The following is a 20,969-nucleotide window of genomic DNA, read 5'->3' on the forward strand; positions in this document are numbered from 1 at the left end:
ACAGTCTCCGAAGGTTGCCTGTGACACCTATAGCCATGTGGCACATGCACAAGTTCAGTTGTCCAAGGTGGAGTTTAGCATTAGTCATTGAATACATTTTGGCTTTTTTTCCGTCCAAGAAGCTGAAATGAAATTGTACCAAAATCCAAAAAAGACCCCAGACAGCTAGTTAAAGCTACGAAGGTAATCTGGAAAAAGTTAGTGGAAGAACGAAGTCTAGCCTGTTTATTTTATCCCATGGAAGGTAAAATAAAATTGTATTATGTACAAGTCCTCTGTAGGTACTTTCACTCATGGACTACATAGTCTGAGAAGAAAAGCCATAAGGTGCAGCAGTTCTGTGCGGAAGAAGCTATCCTGACAGGTATGTATTCGGTTCTTCAGTCTTGAAGTTAAAACTGTCAACTTAAATATTTTACTACAGAGCTGAAATAGGAGTAGGTACTGTTTACCCTAATTACTACACCAGGAGGTTGTGACCTACATTATGCAGATTACTAGACTAGATGTTATCATGATTAGTTTTTGGTCTGAAAGTCTATGGAACTTACTATTTTGCTTGTAACTAGATTACCAATTCTCTTTTAAGGCTTTTAAATTCATAGGATCACAGAATGGTTTGGGTTGGAAGGGACTTTAAAGCCCATCCAGTTCCAACCCCCTGCCATGGGCAGGGACACCTCCCACTAGATCAGGTTGCCCAGGGGCTCATCCAACCTGGCCTCGGACACCTCCAGGGATGGGGCATCCACAGCTTCTCTGGACAAATTCTCAACACAACAGGCTTACAATGACTCTGATCCTGCAGGAGATAGCAACAAATAGCAAGAAAAATACTACTTTTTTCAGGCTTTTCAATGATTTTTCATATTGGCACTATTGTAATGCCTTCATTCATTATGTAAACACAGCTCATAGCAGCTGTACGGTGAATCAGCCCCCAGATATGCCTGAGCCATTATCTGCTCACCAGGAATAGCCAGTGCTGGTGCCTCAGGGAAAATTGTAAGGATCCCTGGAGTGGACAAGTGTCAAATAACCTTGCTATATATAGGATTTTTCTTCCTAACCTTTCCATTAGAAGCTGGCTTGTGTCCTGGCCCACTGGAATTTATATCCCAATTTTGTTTTCTTTTTAGTTTGCCTCCTCACTGTCTGTTCTGTTTTGTAGTCCTGATACATTTTTGTGCTTGGGGAGGTTAATGAGTCCTGCAGGCCACTTACAGGCTCTTTCAAGAGTCCACTGTGTTTCATAAAAAGCTTCATTAGATCTAAGTGTTCTGTCTTTGCATTGGTTATTCCTTCCCTCTTGTGTTAATGAGCAGTTTAAAAAATAAAAAATCCCCAATTTGTTTTTTTTTCTGTTTACCTTTCCTAGGTTTATATACCTCTGTCAAGTCTACAATGACTGGGATTACTCTGAGCCAACTATTTAAACTTCTGCTCTCATTCCTGTAGCTTTATCACCTGCACAGTTAACCTCCTTCTGCTTGTTATTATAACATTCAGAGAACTGATCGTCCTGTCAGTGTAATTCATTTAAATATTAATTTAAATACATCTTGATGGCAAGGTTAGATTTATTAATGGATTTACCATTAGCGATATCCTGACTCCAGTGAAACATATATAAATCAAACAGTAAATACGTTAGCAGCTACTACTAGCTACTAATAGACTACTGCCAACGGTTCTTTATCCCCTGCACAGAAATACACATTTAGCTTCCTTGCATAAGGAAGAATCCTAAAAAGATAAAATGGTTCCATAAGGTAGTTTCTAAGCAATCAGAGAATTTAAGAGTATTTACTTCCTTCATCCTAATCTTTGTCTATGTAAAAAAAAAATAAAAATAAAAAAAAACCCTTTAACAAACCGCTCAAGGTTAATTCTAAGCTTCTGCTTGCATCCCCCTGAAATCTTTGAGGCACGAGCTGATGTTTATAGAAACCAATGTGCAGCTACCCTGAATACCCTAAATCAGTCACTGACTGAGCAATAGTCCTGGCTCTCTAAAGCATCTATGAAATTTGGTCTCTGATTTTTATGTGGCCATTTAATTTACTATATGAAAATAAATCCAAAATATTCAGCTAAGCCAAAGAGTGAAAATGTGGAAAAAAATTCTTATTATTATGCAAAAAGTTATTGACACTTGTTTTCTGGCTTGCATGTCTCTCTCTAGCACTTTGTTGTGTAAGGAGGTATTATATATGCTGCGTACGGTAGTTCAGGCAGCACAGCAAACCTGAGTGTATTAAGGGTAGATATCACAAGGTCAGAAGTGCCAATTGCACTGATTAGTGCAATCCTGACTAAGAACAGTTACATGACTTTATTTTTAATGCGTACAAGGATTATGGGAATTTAGATGGAACAATAACCTATTTTTATCTTGTATTTTGTAAGCTCAGAAGATGAGTCAGAAATAAGCTGTATACTAAGAAAGGCGAGAGCCACAGCTAAATGAACAAAACTGCAGAAGCAAAAAATTCTTTGCTTTGCAGCACTGTATGAGTAGTAGGAAACCTTGAGGTTATAGCAATAACCCTTACTTGGTACTGGAAGTACATATTATGATGACAAAATGCAGTGTGGTGCCTACCTAGGAAATTTAGTGCAAGATTATTTTAAAAATGCTTCAGCATCTGCAAGTCAGGAGGAAAAAGAAAATACATTTTGCTAACAGATATACTTGTTCCTTCTAATTGCTGCATTACTTCCTATAGAAGGTAAAGAAGGCTAAAAGTACTAAAAAAAAAAAAGGAACTGTAGAGAATTGCTGCTTTTCAACAGTCCAGTCTTTCGTGCACATCACAATCTAGCAAAAGGGGTATCAGCTTAATGCTTTAGCTTCTTCAGCGATTCTTTAGAGACAGCTCATAGTTGTAAATAAGGTTGTAAGGATGCTCAGTCTGTAAGTTATTCAATTGCATTGCAATTACTGTACGTGGTACTAATTAAAGAATGCTCTAAGGCAGCACCACATAGCAGTTTGACAGACTACAGGCTCAAAGTGAATTAGAACAAGCCCATACAATAAGGCTCCTGTTGTTACACCTGACAATTGAATAGGTTGTGCTATGACTTGGAGTTCATTTCTGGCTCCTTGTAATGTGTCCTATCATGCTTCAGGTTGCATTGATCTTAATTATGATTCTTGTTAAACTAACTATAGTCACAATAGTAGCGTTGTGCTTTTGTGAGAGGGCTAAATGTTGTTCATCTGAAATCCTTTAACACCCATATCTTCCAGAATCAGGACTGAAGATACGTCCTGTTGTTGTGATGATGGTTGTTACATAGGACTAGACTAAGAGACAGCAGTAAGTGTGCTTGTGGACTCAAACAGGCCCTGATTTCAGTTGGTGTGAATACACCAGGCTGAGAACGAAGGCAGCAGGAGCTGACTGATGACACTTGCCAGACCTAACCACACTGGTGGAAGAGGTTACCACCCACAGAGCTGGAGGGAACTTCCTCTGGTGTCCTGATTAAATCCAGGTGGGCTCATGAAACAACACCTTGATATGATGGTTTAACCACTTTTTCACCTAACTCTGCTCAGGTCTTGGCCACACGACAATTAAAATGCCAGTAGTCTTGTTCATACCTGTGCTCCCATCGCCACTGACACTGGTAGAATTGTGCCAAAAATCAGCAGAAGAAAAGTGCAGAGAAGAAAATCTAAGCAGACTACAGGACAGGGGTCTGGAGTGCTCACTGATGTGGTTAACAAGGTTATGGGACAAGTACTCAATATTCACTTTTATCAGGTTTGTGGCCCATTCAGAAGCAAATTTAATGTTCTGCCCTGCCCTCTTTTGAACTGTTCCTTGCTAGGGGGCCTATAGTGTTCGTAGTACAATTTGTCTCTTGCTGCCTTTTACCCTTTTCTGATAGAAGCACCTTACTTCTAGCTTGTTCTTTCCACAAATCTGAAGAAAAATAATTACTTGACTGAAGCAGCTAATTTGAATGTAAGAGATAGGAAACAGCTTTGTAGAAATAATTATGTACAAGCATGCAGTGGTTTAGTTAGATTGGCTCAAGCATGTGTAAGTACTCATCTTCTGCTCTGAAACATATCTTAAGCTGTTTCTGGTAAGTCCCCAGCCGCACTAGCTATATTGCTGTCAGTAGTACATCTTTGCTGGAACCAGTGCTACTGAACAGGACTGCAGGCAGACCAGTTTCTCCTTCTTCTTTCCTGCATTTATCACTGCAGAAGTAACACCATGATTTAAGAGCTTTTATAATGGTATAATAGCCTGTTCTATATATTAACATTTGAAAACAGCATAAGGAAACAGAGATGTTCTCGTTCTTCCTTTCAGAGGGAATGAGAAAAAATGTCTTAAATTGTCTTAAGACATGTCACCTGCTCCTTGGACCCATTTTCATGGGGGTGTCTGTCTGTTCATCTCTCGGATGCACGATGTTAAGAGGAACATTGATTCCTATGAGTGCATGCCTCTTGTTGACTAATGCATACCAGTAGATACTGTGGATGAAGCACCGTTATGTAATTGTGCTTGTTGCAGGCATTGAACCTCTCATGGCATAACAGATCCTGTATTAAAGACAGAAGCAGCTTTATCCTAAGTATTATTGCTCATGTGAATAGACCTAAACAGGAGCAGATGTACTGCAACTACATGAAATGTTATGTCACTATGATGTTAATAATTTTCAGTTAAAAAAAAAATTTTAAAAAGTTTAATTTCTTTATAGAGAAAAAAATAGATCTTTGAGTTCTGAACATTTTGTAGTTTAACATCTGTGACGTTATAAAGTCAGTACTAGATAATTGTAAGACGTACATTAAGCAACATATTTTGACCTTGACTACTCTGACCTCAATTATTCAACCCTTCCAGTTATTATAAAAGGGGTCAGGTCCTCTGATGTCTACTAATTAAAATTATAAATAAAAACGTTCCAAATTTATCTGAAACCTCAAAGCATATTTAGTATACCTTCAGAGAGAGAGAGAGAGAGAGAGAGAGAGAGAGCGGGCAAAAATTTGAAGGTGGGGGACCGTGGGAGGAAAGGCCTAATTCATCAGAACACTATAGATTTTGACAGTGAAATCTTGGAGACTGTTTCAAATATGTAAAGCAATACACAAAGCCTTTGGACTGTCATTGGGAGAGATTTAGAGGCCATACCCCTCTGGCCTACCAAGTGACTTTGCCTCACTGTGCTTTCATTTTCTGCGCTGAATAATCCTGACAAAAAATTTATGTCCACTCAAACCAACCGATTGCTTCCTGCCAGCACAATTTTCAGAGCTAGCTTGTGGAGAGATTAAACAGCAGAATCCGTGATTCTGGCTGAAGTGAAGCTGCAGAGGTTAGGTAACAGGTCGGCGTTTCTCCTGGGATGTGACCAACATGCCTTTCACCTCAGAAACGCAGGACTAAGGACACCATTTCAGGTGAGGATTAAAATGGGGCCCTACACTCTGTAGGATGTCTTCTGGGCCTCCTCTCTCCATGTTGCACCTCCCATGTCCCCGTACACTGTGTCCCCAGGTCTTCTGGACAACGATACCTCAGGCTCACTAAACATTACATGTTTTTGTGCTTTAACTACCATTGCAGCACCCCAGTACTAATATTGCAATATTGATCTAGGTATGTTCTGGATACTTATGGTATACCCATGAAATACCTTCATGAGAGAATGGGAGAGGATTTTTTTTTTTTTATTTCCAAGTCTTTTTTTTTAATGTTTAACCTTTTTATCTTCTTGAATACTGTCTAAAGTTCCCTACGTAGAGGCAGATTTCTCCCTAGAAATAAGGAGGAATTTTGCAAAACCACATCTTTTCAGAAAGGTATTTCTTTTCTGTTTGGAAACATCCTCAGGAATGCCTTCTGTGCAAAACACAAATACTGGAGGACACTGCTATTTTTTACAAGTAGTTTAATCACAGACAGCTAAAGCAGCAATCTTCACCTGAATTTTCCATTTCAGAAATGAAACCTTTTCAGGGAACTGACTAAGCTGGCAGAATGATCCAGCAGGTGACAGGATTGATTGATTTCATGGCAACAGCGCAGAATTCAGTGATCTGTACCTCTGAGAAGCACACAGCAAATGGTCATGCTGTTACTAAAGTTACTGAATGAAAGATTTCAGCTTAGTGCAGTGCAGGCCAATACATCTTAAGCAGAACAATTTGGAGCCAGTTCTTGTTAATTAGGAATCACATAATGACTGTACGGTATATTTTTCTATTAAAGACATTAGGAAAAGCCTATTGGGAGAAGAAATGTATTTTACAAATGTATTTTACTAGATCAAGTAATAAAAGATACTGCCTCTTCCTACAATCTTGCCTGAGTCATATCCTTGTAGTTGCAATGATGTACAGAAAGTTCAGAATCCATTTTTAGATTCTTTGACACGGTGTATAGCAGGCAAGAATGGGGCTTCAAGGAACTGTGCTGCAGGGTATGTCTAAGCTGAACAGATAAAGAAGTCATAGAAAGGTAATTTTTAATAGATGCATTAATGTAAGAGAGAGAAGTGAGTACAAAAGCTCATGAGAAAAGTCTAACCTCAGCTTAAATTATACCCTTACTCTTGTGTTTCTGAGCTGAGTTACTGGTCACAGCCAGTCACACACACTAACCTGTCACTTACTTAACCTCCACGAACATTTATACATTGACTGATGTTGATTTGAGCTAATCAACATATTTATTGTTAAGGCACTTTCACAGTAACACCACTCTCTTTTGGACTACATAGAGCTGTCTTGGGTCTCCCTGTTAGCTTAAGCAAAAGCATACTCTTGGTGTTAAAATGCTGTTAATAGGACTGGGGGTCAACGTCAGAGAACAAAACTGAACTTACCTATGACCTTCAAGTCGATGCTAACATTGTAAGCACAAGTGCAGTATGCTGTCATTCTCATAAACACTGAGATGCATTAAAATGACTGTATTTGGATTGTCTGCAGTTAGTTGGGCCAAAAACCAGGCTTTCTCTTCTACCTACTTTTTTTTTGATCAGACTGCGACTTAATGGGAAACTCATTTTAAGACTGAATATCTGGATTCAACTGTAACAAAGGACAGCTCTAAAATTAGGCTGAATACATTTACAAGGCATTAGAAAAGCACCTTATCTGTATATGACATTTTTATTTATAAAACTTATAGGCAAAATTATGCTGTCCATCCACTCAGTCATATTAGCGATTTACAGTGAAATATGCTATAGGAATATTGGATTATCCCAAACCCAAAAGGTTTTCAAATCTGGAATTATCAAATTAAGATATGTAATTATTAAATGTTTATCTAGGACATAAAAAGGATTCAGCTTTGTCATGGCAGTATAGGAAAATTACCTTTAAAACATCAATATGCCTTTAGAGTATTGTATTACATTTAATTGCCATAAAACAGAAGGTTTTCTGGGAGTCAATATTGCATTTCCATCCCATGCATTAGGGATGGGAGAAGCATCCCCAGTTTCCTAAGGGAATATGATCTTTGTGGTTGGTCCATCTGTTGTTACCCTGCCCCATAGCGTTCAGGCCTATTGGCCATACTCAGCTACATTTAAATCAGGTAGAAATCTCAAGTGTGATCCTAAGAGGGATTTTCATTGAAAATTTGATAGCTGCATGGAGGACAGGCTCACCATTTTAGTGAGTCCCATAAGAAAACAAAACAAAATACAGGTAGAATACATGCATTTCAAAGAATTTGGTCAGCTGGCCAATATGTGGGTGGCTGCACAGTAATTGCAGCATGTGCCTCCTGTGCCCAGTGGGCATCTCAGGGGAACATGCAGCAGAGCTACTATTATGTGGTGGGAAACAGCGTTCAGGCAAGAAAGAAAAATCTGTAGGAGCCCAGCGTTCATTGCTCATACAACAGCTTGAAAGAGTTTGTTTTCTACATTTCTTTGAGGAATAATTCTTGGTTTATGCAATAAATTATCACAGAATAAATGCATGAGAATGTTGATAATGAAAGCATCCTACTTTTCTACACTGCAACCCATCAAAAGATCAAAATTTTGATCATTACCTGTCTCCTGTGAAGTTTGTAGCAGTGCTCATTTCATTCCAGAGTTACAGAAGTGACTCACAGCCACTGCGTCCACACAGGAACACCAGCAGGGAGGGTTTCAGTAAAAAACAACCTCACCATTTTCAACAGCAGCATGTAGATAACTGACCTTCCTGTTGTCCTTGTTTAAAGGAAGGAAAAGGCTTATTCACTTACTATCTGAAGATGAGTGTGTTCTGGTTTTAATCCACTGAAATAATTTGCTACCTGGAAGTAGCAAGTATGTTGCTTGTTGGACCAACCAGGTGATTCTGTCATTCTTGTAGAAGTTAAGTTTATGGAAACCCCTTGAAATGGTCTTGTTTTCTGAAGTTTTTCACTTATATGACTTAAAGTGGTTTTTATAAATGATGCACTTATTTTATCATCACAGGGCTAGTTGCTAAAATAGTACTAATCTAGCTATTCAGAGTGAAGATAGAGATGAGGCACCTGTTGACTTGAACAGAGCTGAGACTTCATGTTAATACCTTAGTACAACATTAAGTTTTGATTTTACAAATTCAGTTGTGAAGATGTTAAAAACTAAGGAAATGCCTTTCATCAGCTGGACAGGAACCTGTCCGTGCTGTGTGTAAAAATATGAATAGCCCCAAAGTATTTTGTGAGCATGAATGGGAGACTCTTGGGGTGCTGAGTTGGGAACAGATTGGACTGAGCCCTATTCCCAACCCTCCCCAACCCTTTCACCTGCCTCTCCCTTGCACGTAATGCCTGTCCTCCCACATCTTCGTATTCTTGCCATGTTTGGGTTTCTTCAGCGACCAGCTTCAGCAACAGTCTTTAGCTTGCATCTACACGGGAAGGTTGCAAAATGATTAGGTCAGGTTGGGATCAGGGAGAGGCCACATCTGGGAACCTGGCAGTGAGCCTAGAGCAGCTCTGTGCGACACTTTCTGTGGGCATTTGTACAAGAGTGGGTGAAATAAATCTCTACTGAGTACAGGTGTCTAGCCTGGCAGGACCCATGCTCAGACAAGGTAGGTTGAAATTCCATTTCTTTTTAGAAAGGGGAGAGATGACAAAGGGAAGTGAGGCAGTTTTGAGGAGAATATAAAGAGAATACAGATCGGTTTTCTTCACCCTAGGCCATTCATTATTTCAGGACTTTGCCCTCATTCTCAACATTGCAAGGCCTAAATTACAGTGTGTACATTAATAAATCAAATCAATAAAGAGAGGATCCCCTGATGCTGTGTATTGTGGGACTGTAGCCAGTAGTATCTGCTTTTATAACTATATTGGCCTCAGTGCTGTTCATTCTGCATTGATACCAGTGTTAGAAAGAAAGGAGTTGTGTGTATTTTAAATTTAACATGTCCTGTTTTTCTTAGCCATGTACACAGAATGCATCCTTTCATCGTCAGTTTGCTTTGGGCACTGGTAGTGGAAAAAGAGCCAGCTAGAAAACAGAAAGTCTTCCTAACTGTTTCTTGATGAAAACAGCCTTTGATTTCCTACGAGTTGAGCAAGGTGTTGGGCCATATGTTCTCCAAAAATCCCAACTGACCAAAATTGTTCTAACTCTACGCCAGCCTTCTGTTTAGAAGGAATTGCTACATCCCGTGGACCTGTGTGTGTTATTGTGACAGTTCTCTTCCTGCAAGTGAGAGCTGCACTTCTGTGGGACTTGAGGACTCCTGTACACAGAGGCCGTCAAGGCCAAAGCTGCTGCTCTGCCAAGACAGAGCAGCGTACATGAGTGTGCCTTGTCCATGGGCCTGCCTGCTGTTCAGCAACTTCTTGTAACACCAAAACTTGGGGAGCGGGGGTGAAATGAGGACGGGATGGCAATGTTCAGAGCAGAGATACCTCACAGTAATAGTTGCCGTCTCCATTACTGTCAAATTAATTCTGAATTGCTGCACATCATACACTGTTTAGCTTGAGGGAAATGAAATGATGTCTTTGCTTCCTTGGCAAAAATAACAGTAGCTAAGCCCTCTGAGGAGCCTTGCAGAGTGGCAAAGGAAATGTCAAATAGCATTTGGTCAAAGAGTGTTTTTAAAGTCCTCTGACGAGCAGTCCTTGCTCCATACACTTATCTCTACTACATATATAGAACAAAGAAATAGAAGCTGCTTTTTATTTAGGAATTATCAGCTCTCGGACAAAGCTGGGGACATTTACAGTTGTGACTACATTTAGACTGAGACTTAACATTTACAGACCAAATAGGCACCTTCAAGCAGATATACTTTGACTTGAGATCAGAAATGAGCTGGTAGATGGGACAACAGACTGAAGTAATTCAGGATAATCAAGCTCGATTTCTCACTCAACAAATAGCTTGTCTTGTGGCCTCAGGCAAGTCTATGACACTATCACCACTCCCTTTCTAATCCAGCACAGTAAGAATCTCAGTGCAGCAGCCCCTTTCATCCAAGATAACTACCTCAATCTTTAAACTCTTAGATAAAATCTAGGCAACTGCTCAGTTGCTCTGATAAATGAGATTGAACAAGAATGACTGTTAAGTATCTCAGTAAATGAAAGAACATCTAATCAGATGCCTAGCTAGAATTAAAATCACCAAAGAGATTTGTTTCTACCTTCATACTGTACATACATTTGGAGAAATGAAAAGATGATCACATGCTGAAAAGAAAATAAATAAGGAAAACTGATCCCTCTGTGGTCTACCTTAATCAGTTTGATCCCTGGATGCTGCTCTATCAAGTTGCTGGTTCTTTTAAGCTTTCTCCTCCCTCTTCTTGAATCCTTCAGTTTACCAAATTGAAATTTGGTGGCAACATTTTAAAGAAGAAAACAAGAAAGTGCACCGCAAGTTCTGTCTCTAAAAGCCAGTTAGGGGTCTTGGTAAAGAGGCTGATGGTGCTGAATGAGCTTCCTGTGATAGTCTTGTCCAGAAAGCACTAGAAAGCTGAATGCTACTGGACCTGTACACTAATACCAGAATTATTTAGATGTATGGATTGTGAGATAACGATTAGGCCTTCTGGTCTATGGTGCTGCTGCTGGTGTGGAATTTGTACTGTACTGAGACAATTAAATGTTTGAGTCACACACCTTGGGGTGATTACACAAAAACTGGATTATTCTGTGGGGTCAAGCACCTCATGATGTTGCTTAAGGCTTCAGAGATTAACAGTCATCCTACATCTTGCAAAGTGACCTGAACATTGCAGTCAAAAACAAACATAGAAATTATGATGACAGGCTGCACTAATTACCCCGTTTGCCTGCAAGTAGGTACAAGTAGTTTCCTACATATGCATTCTATACGCCTGGCTAAAAACAGTGCGAGACTCTCAGCAGGAGCTGGCGAGAAAACAGCTAACAGAAGCCCAGGTGCAACCCGTACAGTCACCTCAAGGGCAGAGCAACCCCTGTAACTCCTGGCAGGGAGTTAGAGACCAGGGATTTTGCTCTCTCCCTTGCCTTCTCCCCTGGATTCGTAATGGTGGCTGTGTGGCTCCCTGTGGCCAGAGGGAGAATCACTTCTGTGGTGAGCAGCTTTTGCGAAGATCTTGTTTGCGGGGTCACTTTGAAATGATTCTAAGAGGTGGCATTATAACTTTTGGCTGTTAAGTGCTCCAGTCTATTCCATAAAGCTTTGGAGTATGACTAATTAATATAATAATCACCTCTAGCAGAGAACACATTAACTGCCTGAACGCTCAGGACTTAAAAGATGAGAGAGAACAAGTTGGAAGACGCTGAGAAATTGAATTAGCAGATTCTCAGGCTGGCAGACAGTAAGGGACTTCATGCTCTCATGTGTGGTAAGGGAGGAGCACCATGCCCCGGGGACCCAGGCAAAGCCACTGTCTTCTCTGGGATTACACCATGTAGGCATGTCCCCGAGGACAAGAAGGGAATAAGCTCTGGAGCCCTCTTTTTATTCAAACTGATATTCTGTGAATCAAATGATCTAATCAACTAAATGTGCGTTTGACCACAAAATGTTATGTTATTTTTAGCTAGCATTGCAAACCTGCATCAGGGTTGCTTATTTTTTTTTACTGAACCTCTGCATCAATTTTCTACATAATTACCCTGTTTTTCTGATTTAAATCCTCAGTAACCTGCGTGGCTGCTCTTGAATTTTGAATTTCAGAGCACATGATGTCTGTTCTTCCTTTTTAGTGATAATAGGCAATTGTAATCAGGTTCTTTGAAACAAGTTGTAGCCAACAATACAGGTACAAGTAAAGTTTTCTTTCTGTTTTCAAGTAGAAAAAGAGATGGAAATTACAGATCAACATGACCCCCAAATTACATTCCAATTTAGATTTTGATTTCAGATCTCCCAGGGTTCAGGCTGAGTTTGAGATGACATTAAAATCACCAAAATTGAAACAAAAATATTATCAGATTCTGAGTTTTGGCCACTCCAAAACTGAATGAGGTATCATAGAAATTGGATTTCACATGCCGAGAAAGTCTCAGTGGCCTTAAATATTTGTTTGTTGTGTTCTACAACAATTGTTATCATCTTAGTTTTGCAGACCTGGGGTTTGTGGGCTGCCTGAGGTGTCAGCAGCTGCTACCCTAAACTGTTTATTTTATACTGTAGCAACCAACAACATATCACCCTACTGTGTAAGAGTGCTGCAACATTTTGTCCCATTCTTAGTTTCCAGAAGATGATAACAATCTGGAAGAAAAAAAAAAAAAGTGCATGATCAAAGGCTGCACAGATGGTTCTGTAACAGCCGATAGGTAGCTGTGGTTGTTGATGACTGTTTTGTAGGTGACAGACTGAAAGGGCAAAGAAGAATTACTACCAGCATTTAAAGGGACTCTGCCAGGTCACAAAACAGTCCCGATGGAAGAAATGCTTCAGAAATTTTTCCAGCACTGAGATTTCTTAAATGAGAATAAATTCCTCCAAAAGACAGGGACAGCTCTCTCTCCTTTATTTATTTATTTTTAAAAAGGCCATTTAAAACCATGCTATGCATTAGGTATGTCAGAAAATATGACCCTAGGAACAGAAATCTCTCAGGTGTCTTGCGCAAGCTACTCGATGTGTGCTGCTGTGAACAACTACAGAATTACCTTCTGTTGTAATGTGGTATGTGCAGTGTCTTGTAGGAAAGAGCTCAGGTTGTAACAAGCAATAACCGTAGCTCCTACCAAGCTGACTTTTGACACCGTTCCTACCCAGGAGTGTTCCTGGGTCCAGGACCAGTCAGTCAGCCCCATGAAGCGGCAACACCTGCGCGTGCCCAGCAGCTGAGAGCAGCGCCCAAGGCATCCTGGCACACACAGCAGGCTGCCCGTGGAGGACCTGTGGTTCCTCCGAGTCCTCTGGGAGGTGTTACATAGGTCTGAGCCTGCAGATGGCACCTTTTTGCTACCTTTCAGTGCCCAAACACTACCACATTTAAAAGCTTAGCCACACAACCCTCCCATTTACTGCTGCAATGCATGCCAACAGCATAAGGAGGAGGCCAGGTACCGTGTGGGCATGCCAAAGTATCCCAAACTATCCCAAACAATTGGATGTATGATCGGGCAGTTGTCATGAAAGATAAGTATAGTTTCAGTATTGGGTATCTGTGGAGGAAAAAAAAAAAGTATGTATAACTTCAGCATGAGAAACTAGGGTCTGATTAGCAGTGGTCAGAGGAGACTTTCTCTTGTACCTCAACATATCTGAGGCTATTGCCTTCCCCGTAACCCCATCAGCAGGTTGGCAAGATGACTGTCAGATTGAAGGATGAGAGGTTTCTGAACATTAAGGTGTCCTAAAACAATGAACGGGTTACTGTTGCTCTGCCTCCAAAAGCCTGCCATCCAGCAGAGTTTTTTTAGGCAGTTGGGCCTTTCAGAAGTTTGGAGCCTGCCACCCACCAAAAAATACTAGGTAGCCAGCATCTTTTACAGCTCAGAGGCTTTCAGGTTGGCAAGTCATTCCATCAGCTCTCATGTGTCTTGGGAGATGGAGGAGTTCGTCCCCAAAAATGATCACTGAGCTTTGAGACAACGTTAAAGCCTTGGCCAAGTGTCTGGAGTGGGAGCTGAGCACTGCTGAGCCATTTTTTTTTTTTCCCAGTAATCCTTAGCAATGGCTTTAGCATGTGATAGTACAACCTGTCATGATTCTGAGATAATGTTCTCAAACATTAAGCAACAAATGACAAGGACCAAAGTTGGTTTGGGAGCTGGTCCTAGCTCCAAAATTCACATAGCCATTCCTGATGTATTTAGCCTCTTTACACAGTTCTGCTCTTGTTATAGGTGTCCTTGCTTTGCTTGAGGGCCCACTCCATGCGCAGACAGATAAGGTACAACCACCTGCCAGTTATAGTCAATATATCCCTATTACCCTTTTTACTTAAACACTCTGAGCTGCCTCTAAACTCTGACCTTGTGGTCCAGCCTTTCCAGGAGTCTATGACTGTAGGTATTTTTTATATAGACACAAAGCTACCTTGAGATGCAGTGGGTCTTTTTTTCCCCTTCTGCTCTGTCACGGGGCTGAGAACAAATAATTGTATCGAACAGGCAATCCCCCAGAAAGTGATATCAGCCCTGATTTCATGCAGCAGGTTCCCCCCGTAGTGCAAGACACGTCCAGGTAGATTTCGACATTTTCTGTTATTGGATTTGCCGAGTGCCAAGATAACTCTCCTCTGAACATGACAGGAACAGCTTCATTGACCTGGAAAATTGTGACCTGTTTTTTTCTCTTCCACTTGGAAAATTAACCTTGAACTTCTGACGCTTGCTACCAGCAGCTAAGTCTCACTGATTGCCAAGGTGCGGTGGGTGGCATGAGTCACAGCGCTACGACCTTAGCGCTGAGCCTGCTTGATGCCTGTGGCCATATCAAAACTGCAAACGTTCTCCCACCTATGGTCATAGGTGTCCTTAGCTCTCTCACTGAGGGAAGACTGTGTTCTCAGCCTGACTTCCCAGCATTGGCCTCAGACATCTTCTCTGCAGTCAGCTTAATGTACACCTAGGCAACAAATCAGTGTAGACTCTGAGAGGATAAATCAGGTTGTTGCTGCAGAATGGCATTCAGGAGCATGGCTGAGGTACAGAAAAGCCCACTATATCGTACTGGGGAATCCCGCATTAAAGGACTGTGCTGGTTTTAGGAAACAGCCCGACCAACAGCCACTGAAAGCAGCCACATTTTTGACTGGACAAGAAATGCATACACTTCTGTTTGAAGCATTCCTTCCCATTTCTTCCTTCTCTATGAGCAAAATCTGAAGAATAGAACAAGATTTCATGTCAGCATCGGCCACATCAGTCCTGCAGTAGCTGTCTTCCTGTTTTTTTTTTTTTTTTTTTTTTTTCCAGTTAATCTGTATGTATTATGTCTGTCTTTTCCATAATGACTTCTGCTCAGATATTACAATTAAACTTGGTGCTCCCTAGGCAAGAGGTCATCTTAATCTTATTAAGTCTCTTCCTGGAAGCTTCCTACAGTAATGAGGCTTAAGAATTGTGAGGGAAAAAAGTAAGGTGGCCACCTTGCTCTTTAAGGCTTAGGCCTAACCACTCTATTTGCTGATTGTTTCAAATGAGGACAGATGAAAATATTTAAACTTATTTGAGCATGAAATCAAAATTTGCTAAACTGCAGTTGTGAGGTGCCAAATAACCTAAAGGCATCTAAAATAGATGGGCCCCTGACTTAACAAAAGGGCTTCTTTAAAGAAAGAAATCACTTTATACTTGTATGTTTTTATATTCAGACATGTTATTTTCCTTTTGTTATTTCCGCTGATGAGAGTGGGCCTCTTCTGCAAGCCTGACTGCGTACCCCTTGCTTGCAGCATAAAATTTAAGCAAGAAGGAAACATGCTCTCATCTGGTCTGACTACCTGAATAGAAGATTTCACGCTGATTGTTACGGATAGAGCTTAATAATCTGCATATGGTTAAAGTTTGTCTTTCAAAAAAAGGCATTGTCTTGATCTGTAAACTTAAAAAAAAAAAGAGAGAATCTCTGCTTGCCTTAGCTGTCTGCTCTGAAGGTTACTTACTCTCTTGGCTAAAAATCTGTTCTTTTTCCTCTAATTTGTCTGACTTCGTCTCCCAAAAATCAGTTCATATTATGCCTTTCTCCATTAGTCTAAAGAGCTTGTAAGTACCAGGCATTTTCTCCACATGAAAGCACTTATTCACTGTAATCACCTTACTGTAACATAAGTAGGACTGGGTTTCAATTTGGTTTCAGAATAATACATGACAGATCAAAAAAATATATATAGTTAAGTAGAAAGGAAGCTTACTTTCCTGTGGATAGCTCATAGTTACACTCTCTGGTGTCCAGGGTACACACATTAGTCAAATATTTTCCCCCAAGCCAGTCAATATTAGTATAAACACATTCATCATCATCATCACCATCATCATCCACGTGGATTCTCTGGTTTAATAATATAGTTGAGCTCTTTAGGATGTTTCTCCTTTATTTTTTCGAGTTATTTTCTTGGAACTTGTAGGAATGTAGTATCTTTAGGAATAACTTCATGGGGAAGGGATAGCGACTAATAGAAACATATATGTGAGATGATCGGTTCAGTTCCATTTCCATAGGGAACCAGACAAAAATAAATAAATAAATAAAAATCAGTTGTGTGCAAAGTAAACAGCGTTTTCTGAACTTTTACAGTGGAAAATGCCACTCCAGGTGGTTGTATGTGGACTTTCTTGTTTTTAAAATCTTTTTTTGGTATCGTCATTGGGAAAAACAACAACAACAACAAAAGGGATTCCTGTAAGGTGATGGGTGTTACAGGGGTACAGCTGCACCAAAATTCAATTCTTTCCTCTTTAAAATCAGGCAACTTGTTTCTAGTAATTTGAACTTAGTGACTCCAGGGAGTTCTGTACCATAGGGTACCAGAATATGTCTTCTACCAAAAATTTCTGTCTCCTCATCCTCTGCTCCAACCACATGGCCTATTTTCCTTAAGTCAATTAAATCAGACATAACTGGTATTCTTGGCACAACAGTTTATTTGTCTCCTGAAAGCAAATGATTGTTTCGGGGTTTCTGCTTGCTTCTACATGTGCCTACAGTATGTCATGTACATGTACATGTACTGCCAAGAGTCCCAAAAGGGGCAGCTGTTACCTGTGCCACTGCTACAACTGTTTGTGGATCTTGCATAATGGAAAATGCAGTCTCTAGCCCATCTATCTAACGTAACCTGTAACATTACAACATCTGAATGCATGTTATGGGCAGTGCCTGAATAAGACTAGGCATTCTAATTTGAGATCATTATGTTAGAGAAATTGATTCCTTTGGTATATGCTACAAAATATCTCCGAAACAGGTATTTACTTGTAATAGATAACTAAACTTTTCTCCTTCTCCTTTTGCTACTAAATAAGCAAATGTAGGGCTGCTGAGGATTAAACTCTGCCTTTACCTAAGTAGAATAGAATAGGGGTAGTACTCTCAGTCTCTGCTCTCAGTCAGTTTTAAAAGTTTGGTCAGTCGGTGCATGCTTCAGCCAAAGAAATGTGCAGTGTGAATGAAGCTGGACAGGGTTTGGCTGTCCTCCAAGCCTAAAAGCTGAGATATCAAGACTTTGCAGAAGCCGTTGTGTCATTAACAAGAGTTCCAAATTACATAAAGCCTTCCATTTGAAGGCTTTGCTGCCTGTCTTTCCAGGCATGGTGACTCGTGAGGCAGGAGATATTTGGCAGCTCCACACTACCTTACTGCCTTACTACCTCCTGAGTGTACAGAAAGGTGCTGGATCCATACAGAACAGGTCTGAACTGCACGACATTGCCCAGGTGCAAAGACCTCAGAGAAAATGTGGAAGAAATTTTGCTGTCACTATTTGTGATTTTGCTTTAACATCTAATGTGATTCTTGAGCCTTTTTCTCCTACAGGAGACAGAAGGTAGAGGAAATAATATTGTTTTTGTGGATAGCATGGGTCCATAATCATGGAGATTAGAGAAATAATGAGTGGCCTGGCAACAAAACCATCTGTGACAACAATGGTGCAGTGCATGCAAACCTGGTGATGGCTTTACTTGAAAACATTTCTCCCAGTATGTCTGAAGGGACTACAATAAATAAATGGAAAAAATATTTGAGACAGACTGTTACACATAATAAGCCCTAAAATAGTTTATTTTATTTAAAAATAAAAATGTGCAGCTCTGATCAGCAAAATACTCACTTATTCTTTTATTTAAAGCATTTTTGTCAAACATTTTAATGTATACTACCTATAAATGTCAATCTGGAAGGTTACTATACTACTTCTCTTTCAAAAGAGAAGAAATTGAGGCATAAATTATAAACCTGTCTATTTCTGTAGAGATGAGTTAGCAAGAGAGACCAGAAAAGACATCAGAAATTGCCATAATATTTTTTTTGCTTGGAGACAATTCCAGTTCTTCAGATTTTGATGAGTTCAGGGTTTGATGTTACTCAGGAATTTCACATTTAAAGTTCAAAAAAACATCTCAAAGCACCTCAAAAAATTGGTGTCTTACTCAATTTAAATAGTACTCTTAAAGATCGATTCAAGCACCTTCTGTTGATGAAGTAAATGAATGCTGTCAGCATATACATGGAGACACATATAGCAGATAGGGCTGTTAGTTTCACTTCAAGACTCAGAGCTAGGTAATTATATACTTTCAAAATGTCCAGCCATGTATTTAAATATTCCCTTACAGAATTTAAGAAACACATAAAGCAAATCTGGAGTTAGTAGAATTCACATGCTGCCCTCTCTGAATGCAAAAATGTATTTTTATTTTCTTCAGTCTCTTCCTCATTAATTCCCACAGTTAGCTTTTTCTTTTTTTTCAGTGCTACATGCAGAAACTTAACTTGCTGCTGAATTTGTATTTATTTCATGTGTTTTTATGTTTTTCCTGATTTTAAAAGTTTGTTTTACAAAACTGTAAAGGTGTGGCTGCTGCAACAAACTCCTCTATTGAAGCTTGCTTGCTGCATGTATTTCTTTTAGAGTCTAAGCTGGCATTGAATCCTAACATTACAAAAAATGAAATGTAGACTGTACTTAAGCTCTATAATTGATGCTTCTAAATTTTGTTCCTTTCAGCCCTATCCACAGCTGTGTTGTGCAGAATTTCATCAATGAACATGTTCTTTGTTTCCCCCTTCAAACCAGTAGAGGAAAAATACTAGGAAATTTTACTGTGGTACTTTTTTTTCTGACATTTAATCACATGCCATGAATAAATATATTGGAATTTTTCTATTATTATGGAGCTATTATCCTCATCTTTCATATGTAAGTTTGTTGAACGTGGATGTCTGACAAAGGTGTAACCATCTAAAATTCTCCAATTCTAAGTACTGTAAACTGGAATATTCCAGAAAGCATTAAACTGGAATTTCCAGTAAACTGGAATATTTCCATGGAAAGCATTATTACATCTCAAAGTTGATAGTGATTATACTGAACTTTGTTTCACTACATTAAATTATTCTAGAAAACTGTTTCTGAATGTGTGTCGTTTTTTTTTTTTGTTTGTTTGAAATCAAATAAACAGTTCTGGATGCTTCATTAATCTTTGCTTACCCAGTCATCTGTTTAGATACAGAAGGTTTTCCACACTGGGGTGTTTCTAAAAGGAGAAAAGTGCTATGATGTAATATCCCAGCATTTTTATGATTTGGTTTTGTTTTAGTTGTAGATGTGAATTTTGATGATAAAATCTGTGTATTATAAGCCTTGGTAGATGTAAAATTTGTGTTCATGAGACTGAATGAGAAAAGTTGGAAGAAAAAACAACCAAACAAACACACGTTTGCTAATCAAATAAAAAACAATCTACTTATGTGGTGAAAATGAACTAAAATAACACACCAATGTCTCAGTCACTCCAATTTTTATAATTTCTCTTTTTGTCATTTAAAGGAATTCTTTAAAATCTCTTACCTTGCTAATGCCATGTACTCAATTCCTCCTTTTTGCTGGTAGGCTTCGATGTATTTCTGAGATCCTGGAATATGATTTCATGAGTCTTGAAGAGAAAAGACAACATTTTCTTCAGATATTTTTGTAATTATTTTTTACAAAGTGCATTTATTTTTCATTAGAAAACTCTGTCTGTGTTTATTTTGAGTACTTTTCCAGTTGGACATGTTTTCTGTTTCTGAACCTCTACTTCCATGCAGTTTTCTCTGAGTGGCTAACAAAAATTTGCCACAAAAATAATTTAACTTCCTACTGTATTTTAGAATACTTTATTTTTGCTATCAGTCTGTATAAATATACTCAGTTGGACTCCCACAGCAAGTGTTAGCCATTTATGTTACTTATTTCCATGCACAAAAGAGAAAACATCTAAGAGAAATAGAACTTTGTCTACCATATTATCTATCTTTAGTGTTTAATACTTTGTCAGGTAACTAGGCCCTGGAATAAGGAAAATGGTACCCCTTATAGCAAAAATGGCAGATACCACAAAAATTACCAAAATTTGGCAATGAACTATAGAAGAATTTTATTTTTTTACCAAGTTTTAGGAAACAATTGGTGAAAATTGATGTTAAAAAAAATAGAATAAAATATTACAAGCAATATTAAAAATAGATAAAATAGATTATAAAAAATGTTTTGTAGCTTTCAAAGACCTGAAGTCAGGACATGTATTTTCAGGACTAGAAATCTAAGAGTTGCTTCTGAATTAGAGATCAGAGTTGAAAATACAACACCCGACAAAAGTGGTCTCCACTTCAAACTTGAAATATATTTTTGGAATCTTTGGACTCTGGGTTCTCTTATATGGTAAGAATGAGAAAGAAAAAGAAAATTGGGCACCTACTGAAAATTTTAATACTAATTTTTAGAAATGCGTTTTTCTCACTTTATCAAGCTCTTAAAAATAAGTATAATCAGAACAAAAATGACTGTGCTACTGGTTTTTGGA

Source organism: Anser brachyrhynchus (genome assembly GCF_964034855.1).
Source record: "Anser brachyrhynchus genome assembly, chromosome: 3".
Classification (NCBI taxonomy): domain Eukaryota; kingdom Metazoa; phylum Chordata; class Aves; order Anseriformes; family Anatidae; genus Anser; species Anser brachyrhynchus.